The sequence below is a fragment of the Epinephelus moara genome, chromosome 17 (assembly GCF_006386435.1).
Source record: "Epinephelus moara isolate mb chromosome 17, YSFRI_EMoa_1.0, whole genome shotgun sequence".
In the NCBI taxonomy this organism is placed as follows: Eukaryota; Metazoa; Chordata; class Actinopteri; order Perciformes; family Serranidae; genus Epinephelus; species Epinephelus moara.
In genome coordinates, this window is record NC_065522.1 from 9532480 (window position 1) to 9557266 (window position 24787).

A 24787-nucleotide genomic window follows, 5' to 3' on the forward strand; every position below is an offset into this window, starting at 1 on the left:
GATTTTCCCTGGCTCTAGGGCTTTTGCTCAAACTACAGACTGTGCTTCCTCATTTTTGTATGCCTGCCACCACAATGGACACTAAAACCCCTTTCACACATGCTCTGCAAACCTGAAATTATCTAGACATTACCTGGAGGGAAGGCAAAAGTCCGAATCAGTTAATTTGGACATTAAACAGATTTTACCTTGCCAGCTCCCTAGTACAAAGTACAAAATTGGCCCATGTGTGAATAGAGCAGGTAATTGTATGCAGCATTCACAGTGAGTTGATGACATTTCTGCCTTGAGGCTTGCACAAAACCAGAAGAAAACAAACATCCAAGGGTGTAAAAGAACAGTTGTTTGCACGAAGATGGCAATAAAAATATCAAACTGGAGAGATGATGAGATTTTGGAACCTCTGTAAGGGTCAAAGCCGTAACCGTCAGACAAACTATGAGAACAGCAAAAGACTCATTTGTTTATGGGCAAATTATGAACTGTCTATGTAACCGCGGTTTAATCCGTGTCATGTCCCACCTCCTGCACGCTCTACCAAAGCGTTACCCCTCGCCTAAGCCAAACAGAGTATTTCCAGTATGTGAGAACGCTTCGGACGAGGACAATCTCCTCTCGTGGGCTACGTATGTGAAAGGAAAATTCAGTGCCCAGACCAGATTCTGCAGACATTGTCCAGAATTCATGTGAGAAAAGGGCTGAAGAGAATAGAAGCAGATCGATAGAGACTCATCCCTTTCTCTCTCTGTCTCACATTGCAGACCAGACTCTGATCAAACTGTAAAACTAGGCAGTGCTGATCAAATATGAACCAAGATTCTCAGACTGTGTTGCCTTTTTCTTGCCTTAGATGTTTCCAGAGTCATATTTTAGCTTGCCGTTTAACTGCCACCATATTGCTTTTGGACAAGCCAATGCCACTCATCTCATATTACCTCACCCACCAGCGGGAGCAGTAATTGGTCAGGTTCAGCGTAGTGTGTTCTTGTAGCTGTAGGTTTTCTACCTCTTGAGCAAAAATGAGAGTCACAGCCTGTTTCTCTGTTTTCTCTGGTCATATAGCAGCAATTTCAAAGGTATTTGTGTCTTCCTACTGCATAGATAGCCCAGTTTTATGAAAAGACCATCTATCCAGCAGTGACATAGTTCTTTAAGTATAAAGCTCTTTATTCTTTGGATTGCAGACAGTCGAATGCAGATCTGAAATACCAAGGTTCTGGGTCAGAATGCAGGACAACACCTTCACTCAAGCTTGACAATTACTGCAAGCTTGGGGATTGCTCATACTTTACATACATTATTGCCGGTAAGGTATCATCTAGGAATCTCAGGCTGAAATGCCACCATTACACACTCACACTCAGCACTAACAAAAGCTTTACACCAAGAAGCTCACTTCCGAAAATAAAAAAAAAACCTGAAAGCCTCTAAAATATTTTTAGACTATGCCTCTTGTGACACTGTGATTTGACTGATGTGTTGTGCGTGCGCGTGTGTATGTGTGCGCCCTATCTCCGGCCTCAGACACATCCACAATAACAGCCCAGGCCTAATAATGATTCCTAATAGGGAGCAGTAATTGGAAATAGCAACTTCATTAGTGAGTGACAGCAGCAGGTGATAAGACAGGGGAATACTGTGTAGCCAGTGATGCTAGAAACTCATTATCTGCAATGCATGCCCCACTCCTTAATTATTTGAGAGGATCTTCACACTCTTCACAGCCCCTCTCTCTCTTTGACTGTGGATTTTTAAGTAGTTTCTTTAAAAGAGATATTTGGGGTGCCTCTGTTATCTGTCTTTGGGAGGTGGATGGCCTTGGGATGAAAGTGATGAAACGGAAGAGGAGCCGTAATGAGAATCTCCGCGCTTCGGCCTTTGATGCAAAGTAGATGCAGCTATCCATATTTCCTTTTTTTTGTGTGGGTTAGCCTCACTGCAGACTGCTGCAGTTGTTTGATTTTTAATATGCCCAACATTACTCGCCAACATTTTTCATTAGCAGCTTATTATTGCTACCCAAATACAATATGTCACCGGCAAGACAGAAGTTTAGCTGTAGCGCGCAGCCAAAAGTGTTCTCATTTCTCCCCTGAAAGCAAGGTTCATTAAAATAAGCACTCTTGCGGGAACATGGAGCTTACATGATGCCTGTGTATTATGTGCTTTGTACTTCAGCACTCTAGACCCAGCTTTCCCCCACGGACCTCATATTTCACCTCTGACCATGGATGAAGTGGATTTACCTCCAAACAAAGCCTGTATAAAGGTCAATGTGGTCAAGAATTATAAACATTTTACATTTCTGTAGCTTTGTCTTTACCAAAAAGCAGTTGCAAGAAAAAAATGTTGGCATTGTACATTTCCGCAAACCATGGATACAATACATTTGTACATTTCATATGTATCATATCAACATTTCCAAAGTGACTTTTGTCATTTGGAGGTGAAAGGGGTGGTGGATGGCATGTCACCGAGGCTAGACCCATGCGAAGCTGCAAATCACTTCAGACAACTGTTTGAAACCAACAAACAACAAAACCTGTTGTAATTTAATGAGTCATTGCTGTTTTTCCAGTGAGTATTTAAGCACCAAATGTGGGTATTTTGTAGTGTGTTCTTTACTAACACATTGCTGCTTTCCCTCCTGGGACTGTGCTCCTGGGACTGTGCCCTCCAAACGTCTTGCAACCCTGCGTTCTCATATGAGGACATTACATTTTGGGTTTGTTGTATATTTCATTCTGCTAAACTAAGACCTGATGTCCCCATTCATGGACACTTTTATGTGCTATCTCATGGTAACAAGACCACAATACACTTATCCATGTAAAAACAAGATCAGTCTACAACCGATTCCAAACCAAAAGTGGACAAGGTACAAAACCTGATCACATTTTATGGTTTAAAGTTTTTCATTTATGCTTAATAACATTTGTAGTTGAATTTGGTTCATATAGTTGCCTAAATTTAGCAGTAGTAACAAGCTAAGATGCTTTTAACTAGGAGGTATTCATTTGAAAACATTGGAACTTTATTATTGTGTTATTACAGAATTTCACATAGGCCAATTAGGACAGACTGTTCCTACACACAAAAAGGACATTCCTTGATTGGAGTAATCACAAGACTTTTAGATATGTTGATTTATTTACAATTTCACTTTCGCACTGCCATGTTCAGGCATTGAAAGGAACAGTTTTGGACTTGAGGAGTGACCTCTAACACACAGAGTCACTAAACATTTAACAAATGTATTATTTGTAAATTAGTTTTCGTACAACAATGTTCAGGCACTGAAATTTCATCCTTTATTACAGACCTGTTCTATTAAAAATAAACCCATTTTCCCCATTTGAGGATCTCACTTTTGTTGAAAAACTATTAACTGTTCAAAGACAATGCTTAATTTTAAAACTTATCAGGTCCTACTATTTCCAAATAGATAGGACAAATTAAAAATGCACAGTAAACAAAAGCTCGGGTCTCGAGAGGCTGAACCTAACCACACATTAACCACAGCATTGATGAAACATCAAGTGTTGACATAACAACGTGCAAATGTAACATATTCATGGCAGAAATTTACAATGCCAACATTATTTCTGGTGATTGGGTTATGCAGAGATGCTAAGCAGGCTGACTATGAGTGCACATGCGTATGTGTCTATCTGTGTGTAGATAGTAAGACCTGCTGTAGAGTTTGATTGCCTTACAATAGTTTCCTCTCACTTGGCCTGTGATTGGCTGCCGCTGGGAGGGTGGTCGAGAACCGGAGGAGACAAAGGGAGAGGCAAAGAATGAGAGACGGAGAGAGTGCTTGAACCCTTGAGTGGCATCGGTGATGCTAATACACTGTTCAGAGACAGAGCGAGAGAGAGGGGAAAGAAAATTGAAATAGTAAAAGTGATTGAAGGAAACAGGGGAGTCGGGCAGGCTAATGACACCCAAGATCACAGTGATTGAGAGAAGAGGTAAGATTATCCCTGATTATCTTTGAGAATATCTTTAAGCATTAACATCGGAGGGAGGAAAGAGACTGAGAACAAGTGTTCTCATCCACAAGGCTTATAGAAATGCTCCAGAAGTGTGGCAGAGCAGACCCTAAATCTATGCTCTTGATCAAACGTGATGGGCAGAAATTGTGAAAGGCAGGCTTAAAGGTCAAACATATCATGCCTATTGCAAAGCATGATCTAACACACTTAGTAACACACACAAGGCTACCACTTATGTTGCAGCAAGATGTAATTGGGGATGATTAGCTCCCCCTTTGTGTTGTCCTTTGTGTCATCTTCATGCCAGTTCTACATGCCTGGAGGGGCTCCCAGCTGTAACAGTGGCGTGACAGGCTAGAGGGGCGGTTATGACCACTTGTTACATAACATAGCAACTGCCATCATACAGTCAATATAGCTACATCATTCAGGATTATGAATATAGATTTTTAGACATCAGGTACACCAGTAAGCGAAGCTGATCCGATAAAGTTTCGACACATATTCCAGCCTGAAGGTGAACAGTGCAGCATGACAAACACACACAGAGAGCCCAGGTATTCTGCTCCCAATCAGTGGATGTTTTTAGACGGAGATTCCAGCATCTTGTGGCCATCTGCGGTCGTGAGAGGACTAACGATATTGTGTTTACTGCCGGGACCAGCCAAGACAGCAGCGGGCGCGGCAGCCAAAGAACTGTCGCATCCATCCTGATTGGAATTCAAATGGATCACCCTCGCCGGGATCAATACTGCATGATAATGATGTTGTGACATTTGGAGAGGGGGATCGTGCGCGGGGATGTGTGTTTGCAACCCTCATGGCGTGTCTGTGCCGGAGGTTGTCAGGGTGTATAAGCAAGTGTGTGGCTCTGGATTTGCAGTCACATAACCCTCCTTGTTTTCCCTGCATCCGGTCAACAGTGTCAGAAGCAACATTGTTACTTTAACTCACTTATTATTTTGAGTGATTCTGCTTTTGCATTAAATCACAAAAAATGGCAATTATCTCCTCTCCTCCTCTCCAAACTTAGGATGACTCAGTGTGATTTCCTTTCCTGTGGATCACCAGGGAAACCAGATAACTTTGACATGCAACATTGTTCGGATCTCTTGGAACTGAAAAACTCAAAAATAGTGAAACCCAGAGAGAGACGTTTCTACCATTTCTCATTTTATTTGGCATTATGGAAGACAATGGAAGAAATCAAATGTAGGGTGTGGGACTGGGTTATAGGAAGTAAGTAAATCACCTTTCTAGTCATTTCTGGAGAAGCAGTAATGCTACTACTTTAATATCTTCCTGTATCAGGTTTATGAACACACCTTATGGGGCTTTAAAAAATGAAATAAAAGGCTGCTATATCATTTGAAAGCTTTGACTGTGTTATAGCAATGACAAATCTCAGTTTTCAATTCTTTGATTCCTCTAAGAAAAACTTTTTTTCAGTGACGTGTTTTTCGGAACTGAATTATATTTATCCTTGTACCCTCCAGCTGACGCATCTTTGGCCTTAGACCACCGAAATGCACTGGCCTCTCCGTGCTGAATTAGTTTTAGCCATGGCAGCTTGTTTTATGAGCGACATCAGCGATCTATCAAAGAGGTTGGGGACAGCCCTTTAGCACCATTGATCGCTCCACTCTGCAGACTGTGCATATATAACCCCCCCAATACATCACTGGATAACGCTTCATCAAGAGAGATAGATGAAACACAGTAGCAAGCTTGGTCTGCATTAGAGATACTAAATATTTCTGAGGGTGCTTGCCCTGCTGATTAATGGCTTCATAAAACGTCCACAGCTACCCCTCATCTTTCGGCAGCTTTTCAATCACAGGATACCGTCAGAGAGACTCTGCTCGGAGCTTCGGGAAAGAGTGAAATTTGAATCTGATTTGTGCTTGTTTGTTTTGTCCGTCGGAAACATTTATATCAGCATCCTCTATATCCGGCGATTAGTGTCAAGAGGGGCATCCGTCTGGTTTACAGAACTATTTTCGTTCCTCTCTTTCTTTCCTGCTGCGTCTGTCGATATTTTCCGCTCATCCTTGTCTCCTAAGCTCTCCCCGCTCCACACGCTTACCTGTTTTTTCAGCTCATCCGGTCCGTCCAGCTCCTAAAAGAGTTGGCTGCATTGTAGTGAAACACTATTAATTACCTTGTCATCCCTAGACAGTTGGCAGTGGCAGGTTTTAGACCAGCTCTCTGAGGAGGTGGGCGGACACCGGAGCTAAATTAAAAAGCTGGGAGAGCTTGGCATATCCTGTCATTGGTATATTTAATGAAAAACCCAACATGTGTGTCCATGTGTGTGTGTAGTTTGGCGAAGGACAGGGTGATAGACGTGCAGAATTATAAACAGATGGGCGGAAGGAGAGAATCAGACACGTATTGACTAAGTGAGAGACCAAGAAACAGCTGGTGGTTACATGTGCAGAGGTCCAGAGACAAAGAGAAATGAGGCCAACACAAACAGTACAGGCGGCAACCAGAGCGCATCAGGACAGCAGGCATCTATCATTTTTAAAATGCAGAACACATGCCGAGGGGATCTGAAGCGTGTACAGGCAATAACTTTGGACTGTGTACTTTACCTTGTTATCTTTTTGTCATTCAACCAGAAGCTATTTTGAAAGTTCTACATATGTGTCCCCACCTGTACTGTTACCTGATCCGAACCTCTCTTGTTAGATGAACAGATGTCTCCTCTAATAGGCTACTACAGTACTCAAAGCAAAGTTTCCAAAAGTTTTGGACATTATTTCTATCAGTTAGGAAAACATTGTACTCATCACACTAACTGCTGTAATCTGGGAGTGTGGTAACATGGCTATTACAAAGTCAGAAGCATGTCTGATCAGACAGCTTGTAAACATGCCAGTTTGCAACAGTTAAGCACATTATGCAACATTTTACCTAAAAACAGCAGCTTTAACATCAGTTAGATGGTACACTGACTTGTAATAGGGAGAATGGTGCCGCCTTCATTCCCACTCCATGCCCTGAATGCCTGTTCCCGCACTACGTAACCTTAGTGAGGGGGTAGGATCTCCCGGGAGAGACGCTTTACAGCTCTACAGCACACACACCACCAGATAACATCAGCTTTCAGAGCAAGCTTCTTTGGTTTAATATTTTGGTATTGCAACCCTTAATCCCCTGCCCCTGTTGTGTTTTACCTGTAGCCTCACATTGTATACATTACACCAGAGAGAAGACAAGACAAAGCTAATGTTGACGAAATAATCGTTGCTGTAAAAAAATCCAGTCTCCATACATCATTAGCAATAAATGATGAATGATATTTTGTAATTGAGCAAACTTAGGCAGCGTTACAGGCTGTTTATATTGTCCAGACGTAAGCTGTAGAAAACCATGACAATCCGACAGCAGAGCGTACTTTACTGCCAATGTTATTTATGATAGATTGTAACGTATGCTGTATCTTTATCAGTGTTATTCCAAGCGGCAACCTCCAGGGCTGAAAAACGAAGCTTACATGGAAGTGCCAAAAACTGCAGTTCCTTGAATGGCCACTTGAGGCTGGCTCTAGAAGCAAGTCAACTCTAGTAGTCCCCATATTAAAATGTCCAACTTTACAGCAGAAATAAACATGTTTACAACCTGGTACAAAAACAGTTTGGGCCTCTATAGCTAATTTCCCCCTTCATGACAACTGTACAGGGGGTTAATTTTTATATAACTCACCCATTTACATTTTAATAAGGCTTAAATTGATACATAATTAAGGGTGGGCCACTTTGAGTGGCAGGCTGTGTGCCGATAGTGCCCCACGCTTTTCAGTCAGATCCACCCCTCACCCCTCCACACCACCTGCCTCTCACCCAAATATGGTCACTTCTGGCTCCAAAAAACAAGATGGCAACGACCGAAATGCTACATTCAAGGCTTCAAATTAGGAGTCCACAAACCAACGAGTGACGTCATGGTATCTTTGTCCATTATTTTTACAATCTATGTGCAATCCCCTTCTAAGGGTAGTTTTTTCAGATGCCAAAACGTTACATTCAAACACTTAGAAGGTTAGCTGCGAGACAGATCAGGAAAGCCTATGTAAAGACAGTATAAACAGTTTGCAGTCTTTTTTTTATGAGACATGTGCCACTCAAAAATTTGAAGAGCACCAATTTGCAAATATACCAATTCTAGCATAATGCTGCTTTAATTAAACTGCTTTAAGAGGTCAAATTAGCAGTGAGTGCACCTAAATATCAGTAATACGAGAAAAACTATGTGCTTACAACTACAGCCTGCATGGCAGCTCAAACTTTAACTGGACAGTTGGTCTGCAGATATGATGGATTTTTGACAAACCTATGCTGTTAGCTTTTATTTTCTCTTCTTAATACTCTTGGCTAACCCAGGTGTTGTTGTAGTAGTGCCTTCATACTGAAGTTATTTTATTTCAGTACAGCATTTTTTTTAATTTGTGGTATGCAGCAAAAGATGCTTCCTACTTAAGCACATCACATAACAAGCCAAGCCACGCTGCCTCCTCTGAGTTTCCCCCCGAAAGAGAGATGGAGATTTGGTGTTTAGATATACCCCCCTACCACTTCACCTAATGGAAAAGCCATGTCATCTTTCCCAGGGCCCCCTTCACACAAAACAGGCATGCTGGGGATCTGTGTGTATCAGGCCGTGGTGGTGAAACACTCGGAGACATGTCCAATCCCCCGCGGTGTTGTTTATCCCGGTCCAGACCTGTGTTTGGCCTGGCGAGTGTGAACAAGCTGCAGCAGCCCCGGGGAGCTGTCCGTGGTGCTGAAACCAAGGATCTCTCCACCACTGCTGGGACTGCTGCTCCTCCACTGCTTCACTAGCTGATTAGCCAACATAGCATGATGTCTCTGGCCCTGACTTCACAGGCAGATGTATTTTGAGCACTATACCCATTACTTTAAGTGGAAACTTAATTTGTTATCACCGCCTACTTTTGTTGGCCTTCACCTATTTAGAATCATATTTAATCATTTTTGTGTGACGTTCCCTGAAGTGTAAATGGATTCTCAGCTTTCATCACATCAGAAAGCATTTCCTTGAAAAAATAGTGCCAGTATATGAAAGCAGTGTTTTAAATATAGATTTCCACAGCTCCAATGTGCTGTGATAAACAATCCATTTAATAGCACGGCCCCAAATCTGATTTATAGAAACATATGCACCCAAAAGATAACCAACCACGCAGTAATTTTCTTTAAGTTTGCTTCATTTGACATTTTCAAAATGAATATGGAGTGTGCAGAGGATTGTAAGCACTTTATAAAAGGTCACAGATATGAAGATTCATGGTAAAAGATTCATATTAAAAGTTTACTGAAATGCTTTTACTCCCTGAGCTGTTCTTTAACCCTGTTCAGTAAAGAAAAGATTAGAACTGTACAGAGTCTCCTGATTGTCCAAAAGTCCTTTAAGTGAGTCGTTTAAGGTCAAAAAATGCTTTTGTGAATTCAGAGTGGACTGTCGAGAAGCCGTTACACTACCCTGCGAGAATCTAAAGGAAGGCATACAAATTGAATTATCCCGCTTGGTTGTGGCCATTGGGATGATATCGTAACAGGTGATAGCAAGCCTTGCTGCAACAGCATATCCTTGTCTGGCTCTATTAAGCGCAGCTTGAGTCTTAAACGTGGGAGAGAGAGTCCATTGGGAAGGGTCTGTTATTTTCAATCCTTCACTGAAGAGGGTATGATGTTACTGCGGTATTATATCTTTAAAAAAATGCTTAGGAGGGTGAAAGAAACTAAAAGAAAGGGGAGAGAAAGAGTGAAAAGAGCCCTGGGAAATCTCCCGCCCCATCTCGCAGGCACCTCAGCTTCGCTGTTCCTCTCACTCACCTCACTGACTTTCAATCGCCGGAGCCAATTTGCTGGGAGAGAAACCCCACGCTGGCAAGAAATGAAACCACCTCAACTCCTCGACACACACCTACCCCGCAGCAACCGTCCTTCTCCTCCTCTCCATCGCCTCCTATATTCTCCCCTCTCCAGTCTCCCAGCACATCAAAGGCCTGGAAGAGAAACATGGAGACTCACTTGGTCGCCTCTTTGCCTCTCCACTCTTCATTTTGTACGGCAGCCTCCCTCCTCTCCCTCCTGGGTTTCTTGTGCCAACTGTGAGTCCGTTAGAGAGAAAGAGAGGTTGACAGTAAGAGATTTAATAGTCCTTGTGCTGCTGCGGTGTAACAAGAAAAAGAGGAGTTGATCAAGTTGAGGTGCTCATCTAATACCAATTACTGCTGTTTTTATGCCTCTGCACCAGAGATAGCTGTGGCCAGAGGCATTATGTTTTTGGGTCATCCATCCCATTGTTGTGAATGTGATACCTTAATAATGTCTTGAGGGACTTTCTGCCACTTTGGCACAAATGTCAACTTGGACTCAGCAATGAACTGATTAGATTTTGTTGGTTAAAGGTCACTGTTACCTTACATCCACCTCATTCTTATAAATGTAGTATCTCAAGAGGGCCCTCAGGGGATTTCCTCAAATTTGGCACAAACATCCACTTGGACTCAATGATGAACTAATTAGATTTTGGTGGGCAAAGGTCAAGGTTATTGTGACCATTAAATCCATTTTATTCTCGGAATAACTAAAAATGCCTTCAGGGAATTTTCTAAAATTTGGCACCAATGTCCACTTGGCCTCAACAATAAACTGATTCGATTTTTTTTTGGGTCAAATGTCACTGTCACTTTACATCTGTCTCTTTCTTGTAAATGCAATATCTCAGGAAAGACCTCGAGGGAATTTCCTTGGGAAAACCGCCTGCTTGGACTCAAGAATTCATAGGCTAATTATGCCACAAAATTACACATAAATGTCTAATAAGATAAAATGGTTAAACTATGACATTTATATCCAAAAGGTCTAAGGTCAACTTAACTGTGACATCATTATGTTCTGGCCATAATTCAATGCCATATCTCAAAAACAGAAGGGGAGACATTTGGTCAGAAGCTGCATTGGCAACACCAATCTTGGGTGTCCATTTTGAAACTGTGCTGATTGTAGAGATCTTCTGTGCTGCCGGGTTGAAGATGTCTGTGAAGCATCCATGTTTTAGAATATGTTGACATTTGCAGGAACATGCATATTTAAAGCATTCACAACTGTAGTGGCTACATATGTATTTAGACGGACATGGATGTAAACTGTAACTGAAACTTGACTGGTTTGCAGAGGCATACAACCGGGTTGCAGTTATTCTAGTTTGTTTAGTTTTTTTGGACTAGCTCATTGTTTGCCCTTCAGACTCACTGTTTCCAGCAAATCAACATCAGGTTAATAAATACAGTGGAACTGACACTTACATTTGACGCACTGCACTGTTTCAAAGGTTGATGTTGTAATTTGAACCAAAACACTAGAAGTCAGAGTTTGAATAGCTCAATTTTACAAGAAGTCGAGGGCATCACGCGAATGAACACGTTCTACTATCTGCTGTAATGCATTGGAGACCAGTTGAGGGAGAAAATGGTGAGAGTAGAAGGAAGGAGACAGGAAACAAAGGTAAAGAAGGTAAAAAAAGAGAGGAGGGTTGTTTGCCTGAGGCTCTGGCTCTCCCCAGCACTGTGGTGGCAGTTTCAGGGGCTTGAGACTGTAAATAATTTACCATCTCACCTCAAAGAACACACACACACACACGCACCGCACACTGGAGCCCTCAGCTTCGCTCATGCACAGACTTTCTTTTTGCACACACATGCACAGACAAAAGCCATTTTAGTTTCATTTCTTATGGGAGCACCAGCCACATTACTATTTCATTTAATGTTTTTGTATATTTTCTTTGCTGACATACAAGGGAGTAGGAAGGGAAGGTGGGGGGCAGAGTTAACTCCAGGGCCAAGAAATAACATGCACATGCAATACAACGGAGGAGAATCAGTGTTGGTTTTCCCTACACTTCCTGTCCTCCCTCTCTTTTATACTCCAGTGACGCTGCACTTATCAAAGGTCTTGATGCATGTTCAAATGACCTCACTGCAGGCTGATCGGCCCAAAGCTATCACTGAACAACGCATAGCGATGACACTAAATTACCCCACTGTTTGTTATTACCATCGTAGCATTTAATTGCATTTTGAGCACCCCCAGGGAGCAGGGTGCACCATTTTACTGCTGCATTGTAATGGTTTTATAGTTATTCCGTCTCTGGCATGAAAACACCATTACTCCCCAGAAGGCTCCTCCTGACATTTAGCGTGGAAGTGTTGGGTGAGGGGTGGGGAAAGAGTGATGGGTAAAACGGATAAATATGTAGGTGGGGTGGGGGGATGCTGTAGAATGGGGGTGTTCGTGGATAGGCACGCAAAATGTCAGATGTGAGCTGCATAGCGGACTAAGAAGTGAATGTCAAGGGGCGATGGACAGCTGCTGAGCAATTTCCTGGTCATTAGCGAGATACCAGTGACCTGAGGCGGTGCGGATGACCTCAGTTCGCTCATGGCGAGTGTGTGTCAGTGACTGAGCCACAGGCTAATAAAAAAATGTAGTGTTGGTACTGTGCAGCGTGCAGACATTGGAGGCCATCTGCAGAATGTAGGGCCTAACTAGGGTTTGTATTAGAGATGTGCTTGTGTCACATGGTGGTGTCGTTTTACAAATATTTTACAAACACTGAACAGTGAACTGTATACCGCTTTCCTGGAAGTTTAGGACAGTTTGAGACTCTGAATGAATAAAGTTTTGCTTGAATGCACACACTCATGTTTTCGCACATAATCTTATTTCATTGGAGTGGTAATAGTTGAAATCATCTTTAAGGGCAGAATAGACATAATGGGGTTTTGCTGTGGCAGTGTGGACACAAACATCTCCCGCCCCTCTGCACATAACCTCTGCTATACTAACAACAAATACCACACACAAAGCTGACCCATGAGGAGGGACATGACGTGCAATCTGGAGGCAGAAAGTTTCATCAGTCATGTAAAATGCATGCTCTCTTTCATACTTAATGTTACAACTGGCCTGACAGTAGGTCAACAGGCTGCTCTGCTACGGGTTGAGTGGTTATGGACACACCCTTGTGGATAATCAAAATAGAACTGCTAATGCAGAAAGGAGTGCTGTATACGCTAACTTGTGAAAGCAATGGTAGTGATGGTGATGAAGGCAACAGAAACTGTCTGCAGTGATGTTGCAATCAAAATGTTTCACCATGGCGTATAATTAAACCGGTGTACCAGTGCATGTTGAGTGTAAATTATATATAAAAACTGCAAGACTGTCTCTTAAAAATTCTTCTTCCTGGAACATTTGTATTAAATTAAACATTAAAGCAGCTCTATGCGACATTCACAGCACTAATGTAACAGCAAACTTTCCAAAGAAACAGTGGAGTAATGGCGTCCTGAGCAGATAATAAAGTCACGCTAACTCTGTGTGTTGTATTCGGAGCTTCTGTGTTCTTTGTAGTGGTAGACGATTCAACCGTCTAGCTACTGGCTCAGCCACCTCCATGTTGAGAACATAGACTGTATAAAATAATGGATGAAGCTATCATGCCACCCATTGGTTTGTGGACTCCAATCTTGAAGCTTTGTGTTCGGCATGGTGGCCGTCAACTTCTAGGTCTTTTGGAACCAGAAAGGATCATACATGGACGAGAGGTTGAAGCTTTGGAAGGGCCAAGGGTGGGTCTGACCCACAGACTTAAGCGACATCTCACAGACAGCCTGTCACTCAAAGCAGCCCTGTTCTTATATATGCATAACTTTAAACCTTAGTAAAGTGTAAACAGATGAGTTAAATAAAAATTCAACCCACATACCCAGCCAGCATTTCTATGTGGGGATAAATGGGCTGAAGATGGGGCCCTATATGGGGTACACTGGTTCTACAATAGCCCTGTGCTGATTGCCCACATGTTTGATTTTACCCAAGAAAAGATCCCCATATTGGGCACATACCCACTTGGTACCCAGGTAGCCCTAGCATAACACATGCATTATTCATTTGGGTAAACCCATCCATGTGGGCAACTGGCATGGGACCATTATTGAACCCTTTGACAATCCCATATAGGGCCCATTTTTCAGCGTATTTACTACCCATATGGACCCCATATACAAATATGTCTGGGTACAGTTGTTAAATTAGCTACAGAGACCCAAACAATTTTTGTACCAGACTGTAAACAAGTTTAGTTGTGCTGTAAAGTTGGGCATTATAACACTGGGGTCTCTGGGAATAGACATGCTTAGGGCCAACCTCAAGTGGCCATTCAAGGAACTGCAGTTTTAAGGACTTTCAAGTTGGTTTTATTTTTCAGTCCAGGAGGTTGCTGCTTTGTTTAAGAAACCCTCTTCAGACTCTGAATGATAGATAGGGTTCATTCTGAGCTTATCTGCAAAAGGTTTAACACGCTGCTCCAAATGGACCTGACCATAATGATGTCACACTAACTGGACTGGAAAAGAGGTTGCTACTCAACCATGCAATAACCCGTCACCCAAACCATATTTGATAAAGCAAATTCATCATTCATAATTGATTAATGTCTACAAACGTGTTTTGTTGGAAAAAACATTGAAAAACTGACACCGTTTGGGGCGCCAAGTAGCTCACCTGGTAGACCGGGCACCCTGTGTATAAGGTCCCGTGACCTTGCCGCAGCGGCCGTAGGTTCGATTCCAATCCTGGCCCTTTGCTGCATGTCATTCCTTCTATATCCTCCTTTCATGTGAACACTTTCTTATCAAAGAAAGACTTAAAAGCCCAAAAAATAATCTAAAAAAAACAAAACAAAAAAAAAAACTGGCACTGTTGAATGAGCAAGAACGTCAGTTGCCAACACAGCATGGAGCAACACTTAGCATCATTTTCTCACACTGAACACTAAACAACACCCTGATTTGCATGCTAACAGTGTTTTACGGACACATACGCCACCCCTCCTCCCCTCCTGCCTTGTTCCCTCTGAAATGCCAGTAAGTGGTGGGGGCTCTGCAGCAATTCCCAGCATCCCTTATGGTCTCATGTTCCCTCCTGGCATGACACAGATGGAGAAGGCCGTGCCCCACCGGTGCCACTTTGTTTGGGTGGTGTTTCGCTGTGATTTTGAAGCCTGTAGGCGCTGGCAGGGACACACAGGCCTCTCCTGGCATGGAGTCGTATCATCTCTGCAGGATGATAAGCTAACGTGAGGGGGGGGGTTATTTAGGAGAGGAAAATGGAGACATGATGCTGCAGTGCATAGCGGGAATATAGACCATATCTACGCAAGACTACAGAGGACATGGAGATTTTTTTATGTGTTAATTTTGTTTTGATATTTGTTATAAAACCACCTCACCTTCTTGCTTCTACCCACCTTGATAGCATGTCAAAACAGTAGCCGAGGCTTATCCGATCATTCTCTTCGTACTGCAGAATGCACTCCATCCCTTCTTCCCTTGATTCCTACCTCCCTCTCTTCCCTTTCCCACCTTCCCATCCTTACGCCAGTGTGTTACTAATCAGGGTGCACAGAGCCAGACAGTTTGTTTGTTATCCGATAAGAAGGATGGACCAGAGGGAGGGGGGGAAGAGAGGGGAGCAGGGGGGAGGGAGAGACATTCTGAAAATATCAGCAAATTGGATTTAGCAGGAGAAAATAGCATGTATCTGATAGCACACAGACTTGATTCTATTAATGCAGGCGGAGAAAGTAAAGCAGGTGGTGTGTGAGACTGTGTGTTTGTGTGTGCATGGCTGTGTGTGTGTGTGTGATGGTGGTTTTAATTAAGGAGGTGCAACATGGAACAGTTCCCCCTCCACACCCTTTGTGACAGAAGATAGGTATTTGAAAGCTGGCACTCTCTCCGTTTCTCAACATGGCTGCCCAACCCCCCCAGCCTCTTAGCTCCCTCCTCCCTCTTCTGCCTCACACACACACATCCCCCAAACTCCACATCACAACCACCTACCTCCTCTGCCTCCGTCGAGCCCACCCCACCCCACAGGTTTGTCGCTTCCTTGAAAGGAGGCCAAAATGCTCAACAAAGCAGTTGTTGCTCATTGCGTTTGATATGGAAATTTTTAAGATAGCTGCTAATAAACAATGAAATATAACCTCCGCTGCTTGCCAAATTTTCACTTGGAGAACTGCCTCTACCTAGTTATTTCTTTTTCCAATACCCTGCTCCATCTGCACACCATTTCACCCAATCGACGAGAAAATGGGCAGCGATCAACAACCGAAAATACACACATACCCTCCGCACCTCTACTCCCAATCCTTTTCTGTCTTTTCCCCTCCCGCCTTCCTCTCAATATCTTCCTTGGCTGACCTAGATAGTGAAAAGCGAGGAGATGGAAAAACATGACTTCAGCAGAATCAAAATTCTTTTCAACGGTCTTGCAGACTAGCCTTTTGTTATGCAGCTCGACAGGCAATTGCATATTCTTCCACTTCCAGATGGCAGTATTTATAGCAAAGGTTGCTGTTGTTCCAAACACTCATAGGTTGTTTCTGTTTTTCCCCCCTTTGCTAAATAAGGGCAACTTTGAATATTTGACTTCAGAATTTCGTTTTATCTCACGTGTGTTTGCACAGTCATACCTCAGTTGTATCTCGAGGAGAGAGGAAATTGCAAAAACATGCTTGAAACTCATTTTTTCCCTGTGCATTTTCACCCAGAAAGCCTCAGTCTCTCTCTTTCCCTCCGTCACAGTGAGGAGATGTATTTACATCACCACACACTGGCTGCATGTTTCGATCCAATAGTCAGGCATGAAGAAACGCTGTCAGAATGCAGTTCTGTTTGTCCTGCCTGTGTACCGCTCTGCCGCTGCCAAACTAGGTCATTAGACCGTGCATCAGAAGTATGGATAGTCTATGCTGAATGAAAAAGCCTGTTCCCAGACACCGTGTTAAAGAGACAGTTCACCCCAAAATAAAAAATACATATTTTTCCTCTTACTGGTACCGCTATTTATCTGTCTAGATTTTTTTGGTATGAGTTGCAGACTGTTGGATATATCGAATAAAGTCTGTCCTTTCTTCAATATAATGGAACCAGATGGCGCAGAAGGAAGTGTGCATCTGCTGCTAGCTTACCTAGCACCACTGAGCTATCTAGTGTAACAGCTCAGCCAAGAAGAACGCCATTTATGTTCACATCTCGCACTGTCACATGCCTCTAGTCCATGAATTAGATGCTTCTCTCTGCACCGTGACATGGTTGGCAGATGTCGGTAGAAAGAAAATAGTTCCAACATGACACTGCTCAACACACAGAAGAAGAAGGCTCACGCTCATGACAGCACGAGATGTCAATATTAATTGCTACCGCCTTAGCTGAGCTGTATCTTTAGCTAGCTCAGTGGGGGGTCTGCCCATTGGTCCGACAGCCCATTATTCCGACAGTCCATTGGTCCAACATCCCATTGTTCCGACCATATTAAACCCATTGTTCCGAAGTCCCGTTGTTCCGAAATCATCATGATGCCCTGTGGTTAAGGTCTGGTTAAGTTTAGGCACAAAAACCACTTGGTTAGGGTCAGGAAAAGATCATGGTGTGGGTTAAAATGAAAAAGAAAGTAACAAACACATAAGCCGTGGGCCTGCTTCGCCTCAAGCCTTTTCCAGCTGACCCAGAGTCGGTCGTGGCGCACCATCAAGGTAGAAGAAGAAGAGTTAATAACATGAGGTTATGGTGTTTCATTCTCTCCTCTCTATGACACTTGTATCTCGACCAGTAGCCTACTTTTGTTGCGTTTGCTGATCCTCTATGGTACACAAATACAGTATAGCCTAGTATAATCACATATCGGAACAACGGGACGTCTGATGTCGGACCAATGACATGGACCCCTCAGTGGTGCTCAGCTCAGGTGAGCTGGCAGCAGATGCAGGCTTCCATCTGTGTGGTGATACGGCTGGCAGGTGTTGTTCAGTAGAAAGAAAATGATTATACTTGACACTGCGCACAAGAAGATCCGTGGATTATCTTGACTAAGCGGGTCATGATTTTTGTAAAGAGACATTGCTGTTGAGTTTTGCAAATGTATTTTTTTTTTTTTTACACTAAGCCGATTGCCATCTAGTTCCATTACATCGGAGAGAAGGCAGACATTTTTGCGACCGCTATCTTCACACCAAAACATTCTAGATGGATAATTAGCACTACAGGTAAAAGGAAGAAATGTGTATTTATGGTTGTGGGGTGAAGTGTGCCTTTAAGAGAATGTGAGATGGAAAATTCAGCTTGTATGTGTGTTTTTCAAAATGCGATTAGGGGTACACGTTGCAGTTAATTTTGGATGCAAGAATTTTGGCATACACTTTTCACATCATGTCTCAAGGACCTTATCCGGCCTCTGGTTTCTGTGCTCTGCTCTTGATCTTTGCCTCGGATTCCTCTTTTGTCCTGGATGGATGACTTTGTGTAAAGGACGGCATTTATTACATCCTCTATAGAGAGGCCGTGGCTAAGTATGATAAATGAGTGATGAATTTATCGGTATGTGATGAATGTACAATCTCATTGAGGTGCATTTGAACTAAAGAATTTCTCTCTTCTCTCTCTCTTTCATGCTCTCCTCCTGCTCCCACTGATGCCTTGAAAACAACCAAATAGGTAAGTGACAGAATCCCACTTTGCACACTAAAATGTCAAATTGAGTTATTTGGTTCATTTTCTTTGCTAGAAAAAGGCAGAGGCTGTACGGCGGCAAGCTTAGGCAGCAGGTACAAAAGAGATGCAGAATGGTCTTCAAGGATCCTTTAATAGTGAGGCATTTCCACTGCCTGGTGACTTTTAATGGGATTCTGGTCCCTTTGAATGAGAATGACAATGGTTTACATACTGTATCAGTGCACCTGTGAAGCAAGGAACAACATTTGTAGGAAAAAAAAGTGTTATAAGGAAGGTATTCTTTTAATTAAATTTCTCTTCGCCGGCCAGTACTAGCAGCTTTTTCTGAAAACCTCAACGCTGTCATTCTGGCTATGATTTAGGCACAGGCAGCTGCTTGCTTTTAATTACGTATTTAGCTCAAATGGGGGGAAGCCTTGACTGTAAGTTTTCTGAGAGCCCGCTCTTGTGGCTCAGAATCTAGGCGTAGCATTAAATTTTAATAGACAAGAGGGTTGCAATGCATCTTACTTCCTTCCACCACTGACTCATTTTCTACTTATTCCTCTATGTATCACATTTTAATAGTCAGGGGACACTGCAATATTAATGTGTATGGTGATTATAAGAAAGGGGCAATCGCCAGATTTTTGGAGGCAAATTACCTCCTGCATTTGTAAATGAGGGCAGCTCGCACCACCACCTCCGTGCTGTTGATGGGCCGATTTATATCAAACCAGTTAGAGGAAATCTGGAGTTTGCTTTAACTTTTTTTCTCTGTGCTGGTTCCTTTTAACAAAATATCATTGGGTTGCTCATTAGAGCTCACAGCAGACTGCATTAGAGACAGCATGTGATGCTTCACTTCATTTTGTCTGGCCCTCCCTCCCTCGCGCTCTCCCTCCATTTCCATGTGCATTCTGCCACCACCCTCTCCTTTCTCACCAGCACAAAGGCAAATAGCTCATCTGTCTCTCTGGCTTTATTCCGCCCTTCTGTCTTTCCATTATCCCTCTCCGTCTCCTTTTGTCCTTTTTCATAATAATGCAAACCATCTTTTCCCATCTTTTTTTTACGCTCCCTCACGTTCTGTGCTGTTATTCCGCTCATACCTCATAAGGCAGGAAAAGAGAGCAAGATGGCGTTTGCGTTGCCTTACAATGGGGGCTCATGTGTTCCAATTTAATTTTCTCATTTGATCTTGTCAAACGGCTGTATTTGGAATACATGAGCCTGTTTAAATTCATGAGGTCAGGAGGAGTGCTTTCTGTAATTGGAATCATTTACACACTTTCTTGAAGATGCCCTCTTGGCTCATTGGTGACAACAATATGATGAGTGTGAGGGTGAGAATGGGCAGTGTACTCCACCCCACAAGGAAATCAGAAGCAATAACACTGCATTGTTGTAGTAGGGGTGGAATATAAATCTTAATCAGACAGTCAGCTCGCTTCCCTCTTCTGATAGTGAACAGACTACAGTATCATATGAATTTTTTTTGCTTGGGACTTGGCGTTAAGTCTTATTCACAGGAAGACGAAGCTGTAGGAGTAAAGTCATTACTCTTCTTATTACACTTCCTGGGCAATGTACTTCGCTGCATATTTTAAAACCAACTTGCTTTAATATAAAGTCTTGTTAACAAGGACAACTTTAAACAGACTTACATAACCACCCACTACATTAGTCTACCCTATCTATGGTGAAGGTAGATGAGCCAGAGGCATCATATGGTGGCATGTTGGTAGAGCTGAGCAGCCAGCAGACTTTTTCCTATGCAGTGGCCCCCAGAAATCATTTACTGGGGTGGCCAGATGGGACCAAAATCTTGGGGTGCTGTCTAAACCTGGTAGCCACCCCCCAGTCTCCCCCAGGTCACTCCGGTGGATAAGCGCCCTAATTTTGAGACACAACACCTCTTTAGCATTGTTAAATGTTAGCACCGCTAGCCATGCTGGCACTGCTGATGGTGCTAACAGAGCTAACAGCGATAACATAGTTAACAGTGCTAAACAGGGTTTGCAGCTCAAAACTGAGCCGCTTACTTGCCAGGGCTAGCTGGGGGGAAGACCAGAAGGTGGGCACAATGCTTCTACAGCAACACTGTTGGGTCGGCACAGCATTACTAGTGATAATCCCCAAATGAGCTACGCTGCTAGCTAGCTCCCACCCGACCCAATTGGTGCACGGTGCAGTAAACTGAAGAGCAACAAAATGAACCTATAGACTGACATGCATTAGGTCAAAACTATTTTCAGTGGTTAACTGATTAACAGTTATGAATGGCAGTAATTGTATCAGGGTGGCTGTGCCCCCCATGGCCAACCCTTAGCGGCGCCACTGTTCCGGTGTCGTTTCCAAAGGCATAAAAATGTAGACATACTTGAACTAAAAGGAGATACAGATATAATCTTGTCACAGTATTATCAAATCTTAAAACGGAGAGAATGCAATCAAGCCATTTATTCTTGATTACTCCTCTACATTTTGCCCACGCAGGAGAAAGTTATTATCGTTGTGGGATGAAGAGAAAAAAAATCGCTGTGTTGTTGAGTCTCCATTCACCCTCAGTGGTTACATTGTTGTAAGGAAATCCAAGGTGTTTGGACATTATGCTGTCAAAATACTGCCACCTGTGTGCATGTGAGAGACAAAAATAGTGTAAACACTGTCAAACAAGCTCTATTCAAGGAGGGGAGGACAGACTTGCCAAACATCTGACTTAACACACACACACACACACACACACACACACACAATATCCTAAACCTTTAACCATACCACTAAGTAAAGTAGAAAGAGACAGTTTAAAACATTAATAAAAAGGTTACATCTGAGGTTTTCCAGTGTGGTCCAAAATCAATACTGTTGTTTGTTGATAGGGTTTTTTTAGTAACATAAGGGGACATAAGGACAGGTCCCAAAATAAAGAAGTCAAAAGCACAAGCATTTTTATTACAAACCACTGGAAACTTTGGTGAATGAAATTGCAGTCATCTTTCAATTACACTACAGTTGTTGCCTGTACTATTAGTCAACAGAGTGAGAGGCATATTTGTTATTCTGAATGACATTATCCAAGAGATATGTTTGACGAATGTCCCAGTTTCCAAAAGTGGTGCTCAAAGAATGAAATTGCTTTACATGCAGCTCAAAATAACATGCTTTCTCATTTTTGTTTTCACGTGTTTGAGCTGTAATTTTTTAATTTCTGATACTAGGCAGGAACTCCGTTTTTGTTGTGCTATAATTTGCATTTTAAAGCAGCCCTCTCCCCGAGAAATTCAGCTCATAGATTACTAAATTGGATTGTTCATTCGGTTGTGGTGACAATGTAATCGCTGTCTAGGTGATGTTCACAGTTTCTTTGACTGAATGAAACACTTTATGTATGTACCGTGCTGTATTCACAGGGTTGATTGGGGCTGATGGTGGACAGGACTGTGACACGAGAATCCCAGGTTCAATTCTGGTTAAATGTTAATAGAAAAGGAAGACTTATAATGCAAAAATAACGCCGTAGTCATTGTGGGTGGATAGTTTATTGTAGGATTGCCTATTCCGGTGGAAAAAAAAATAAACATTTGCTAATATGTTTACTATAAACATTTTTGCGACTTGCCAGGTAAGCTAATTAGTAACATTTCTTCATTATGTTGATAGAAAACATATTTGCTATTTCAGTATAGTTGTACATAAATGTAATTTCTAAGGCTGTGAAAGATGTTAGTCAAAAAGACCAACTTTCTGAGTGACCATGCATACTGCAGACATTTCAGAAGTGGCAGTGAGATCCAATCTTGTTTTGAGCCTCCGCTATTGGATTTGTCGGCGTGACTGACAGTCAAAGGCAACCTTTGGGACATTACCTGCTGTGTTGAGCTGTGAGAAATACTCATACAGTAAATACATGTAATATATACCGTCCATCAACGCTCTGCCCTCATCTTTAATCAGTGTGTTCCCTGTGGAGGAAATGTCCTTAGAGACTTCCCATGTGGCACACTGCAGACACACTCTCAAATCCTATTGGCTGTCATCATCTTCAGACTGTCAAGCCACCTTTATTGATTGAATGTAAATCAAAGTGTCCCAGCTACTCTGTGTGATAGTCATCCTTAATTCTGAAAATTCCCAATAGAATATCATGTTTATGATGGAGTTAAGTGTAATAACACAAAAATATCCTGAGCCAATGATTTAGCCCTGAATTCTGTGACTTATAAAAGCCCCCACACTTTTTTCCTTCTGATGTCAAAAGAAAAAAAAATGTGTGGGCTCCTTAGATGTAACTGTACCAAGGTCAGAGGAATTCTGTATCTTTTCAAACACGGATATGCAACAGTTAAGCGTAAGGAGCCCATCATGTGTTTGATCAGCAGTGTTTGAGCAGTGTATTCACGCCTTGGAGATGTATTGTTTTCTCTGCATTTGCATTTCAGTTGAATATGAATCAGGATCAGACAAAATTATACGTGACTGAAAGAATGCAGAAAAGAGCAGAGACGGAGGGAGTCACAGAGACAGATGAGTGAGCATCGTGCAGAGACAACGTGTGAACAGAGGTTTGGTGCTGCAGGGAGTGGAGCTGCTGGTTTCAGTGGTGCTTTAAATGACCCTGCTATCTCTCTTGCATTAAACACACTGCCCTGCAATCTACACTAAGCCCGAAGCCTCTCTCTGTGCAATCCGCTTACCCTTGAATAGCTCTAAATTAGCAGTTGGCTTTTTCACTTTATGCGTCTAGAGGGCCAGAGGCGAGTCAAGGAGGGTTTTTTTTTGTATTTTTCTTCCAGTGGTAAAGACTTAATACAGCCTGCAGAAAAATGTGTTTTTAATTAGCTTACCTTAAGGGTGGTCCCTCTCCTGAAACCTTTGATTAATTAGATAGGACAGTTTCAGATGACGGAGCCTGTGGGCGACCCTGGATGCTTCGCTCTTTCTTTAAGGACTTCACTACCCCAAAATCCTTTAATGTGACATCAATGAGCTGTTCACTCCTCAAACCTAAATTTTCCTCTTAATGTCTGATGGGGAAGGAGGTGGTGAAGAGGTCTTTTACTTCTTAGGAGACACAGGTCTAATAGTGGCTCTATATTCCATGAAAAGAAAATCTAGCTTATTTTCTATTCACTTCTTTTTTACTCATCACCTTTTACCCATGTACATGTCCATGTTCTCTCTCATCCTTCTCCTCTATTGTATGTCTCATTCAATGGTGGAAGAAGTGGAAGAAGAAGTGGTGCTCAGATCTTTTACTCAAGTTAACATAACATTAACGTATCAAAAGTAAAAGAACTCATAATGCAAAATATTACATAAATTAGCTATATATAGTTTTGGAATTTTATACCTAATTCATCATAAGCAGCTATTACTTATAGTCAAGGCAGAGCCAATTTTAAGAGGTGTAAACACTTTTGGTATAACCATGCGTAATTGTGGCATGCTTTATCAAAATCATTCGGATGTTACAGCGTCTCATTTCTACATAAACGTGGATTCATGTCACTGTCTCGATTTTTGGTCATTTGGGGATTTTGTTTGATTTAAATGTACAGAGTCTTGACTTTCAGAATATTAAACTCTTATCGCCAAATTGAGACCATTAATATAATTTCGAAGCTTGTTAAGGCATATTAAACAGCTAGCAGCTAACACATTAGCCGCTGGGGCTACTCAGCGCCATTCTTCCCATGTATGCCTCCCTGAAGCTGATAGTAACAAGGCATGATCTAGGATGGTAGCTTTTCGTCTGGTTTCAAATTAATAGTCTTGGCTTTCATATTAAAGCCTTTCAAAACCAGTTGATGAACCACTGGCAACCTGCTTGAGCTAGTTCTGAGAGATTTAGCATTGCGCATGAAAACATAATGTTACATTTTTAAACTTTTGTCAATACAGACGCACTACACATCATTAGCTCCGTTAGAGTCTTCACAATTAGATCGCTCAGCTCATTTTACTGAAAGTTTTAGCACTAGCATATAATTCATTCAGATTTACCAGTATGGTAAACAAGAGAGTACTGACTCTCAACCTTTGAAGCTGTCAGAAGTCCAAATATGTGTCCATTCTTTAATTAACTATATTTATGTAGTCAATAAGGTTCCACCAATCCAACTAACCAAAAGAATTTTCATGAAATTAATCCAAGTTGTGAATATTGTCATTTAAAGTCTATTGCTAACTTCGT

The 24787-nt window shown here is 42.3% G+C and overlaps 1 protein-coding gene across 3 annotated transcripts in view; it reads left to right on the top strand.

Moving 5' to 3' along the window:
• Positions 1-24787, top strand: part of LOC126404194 (neurexin-2-like) — an 813153-nt gene that overhangs the window by 618279 nt on the left and 170087 nt on the right. The gene's annotated exons all lie outside the window — the stretch shown is intronic.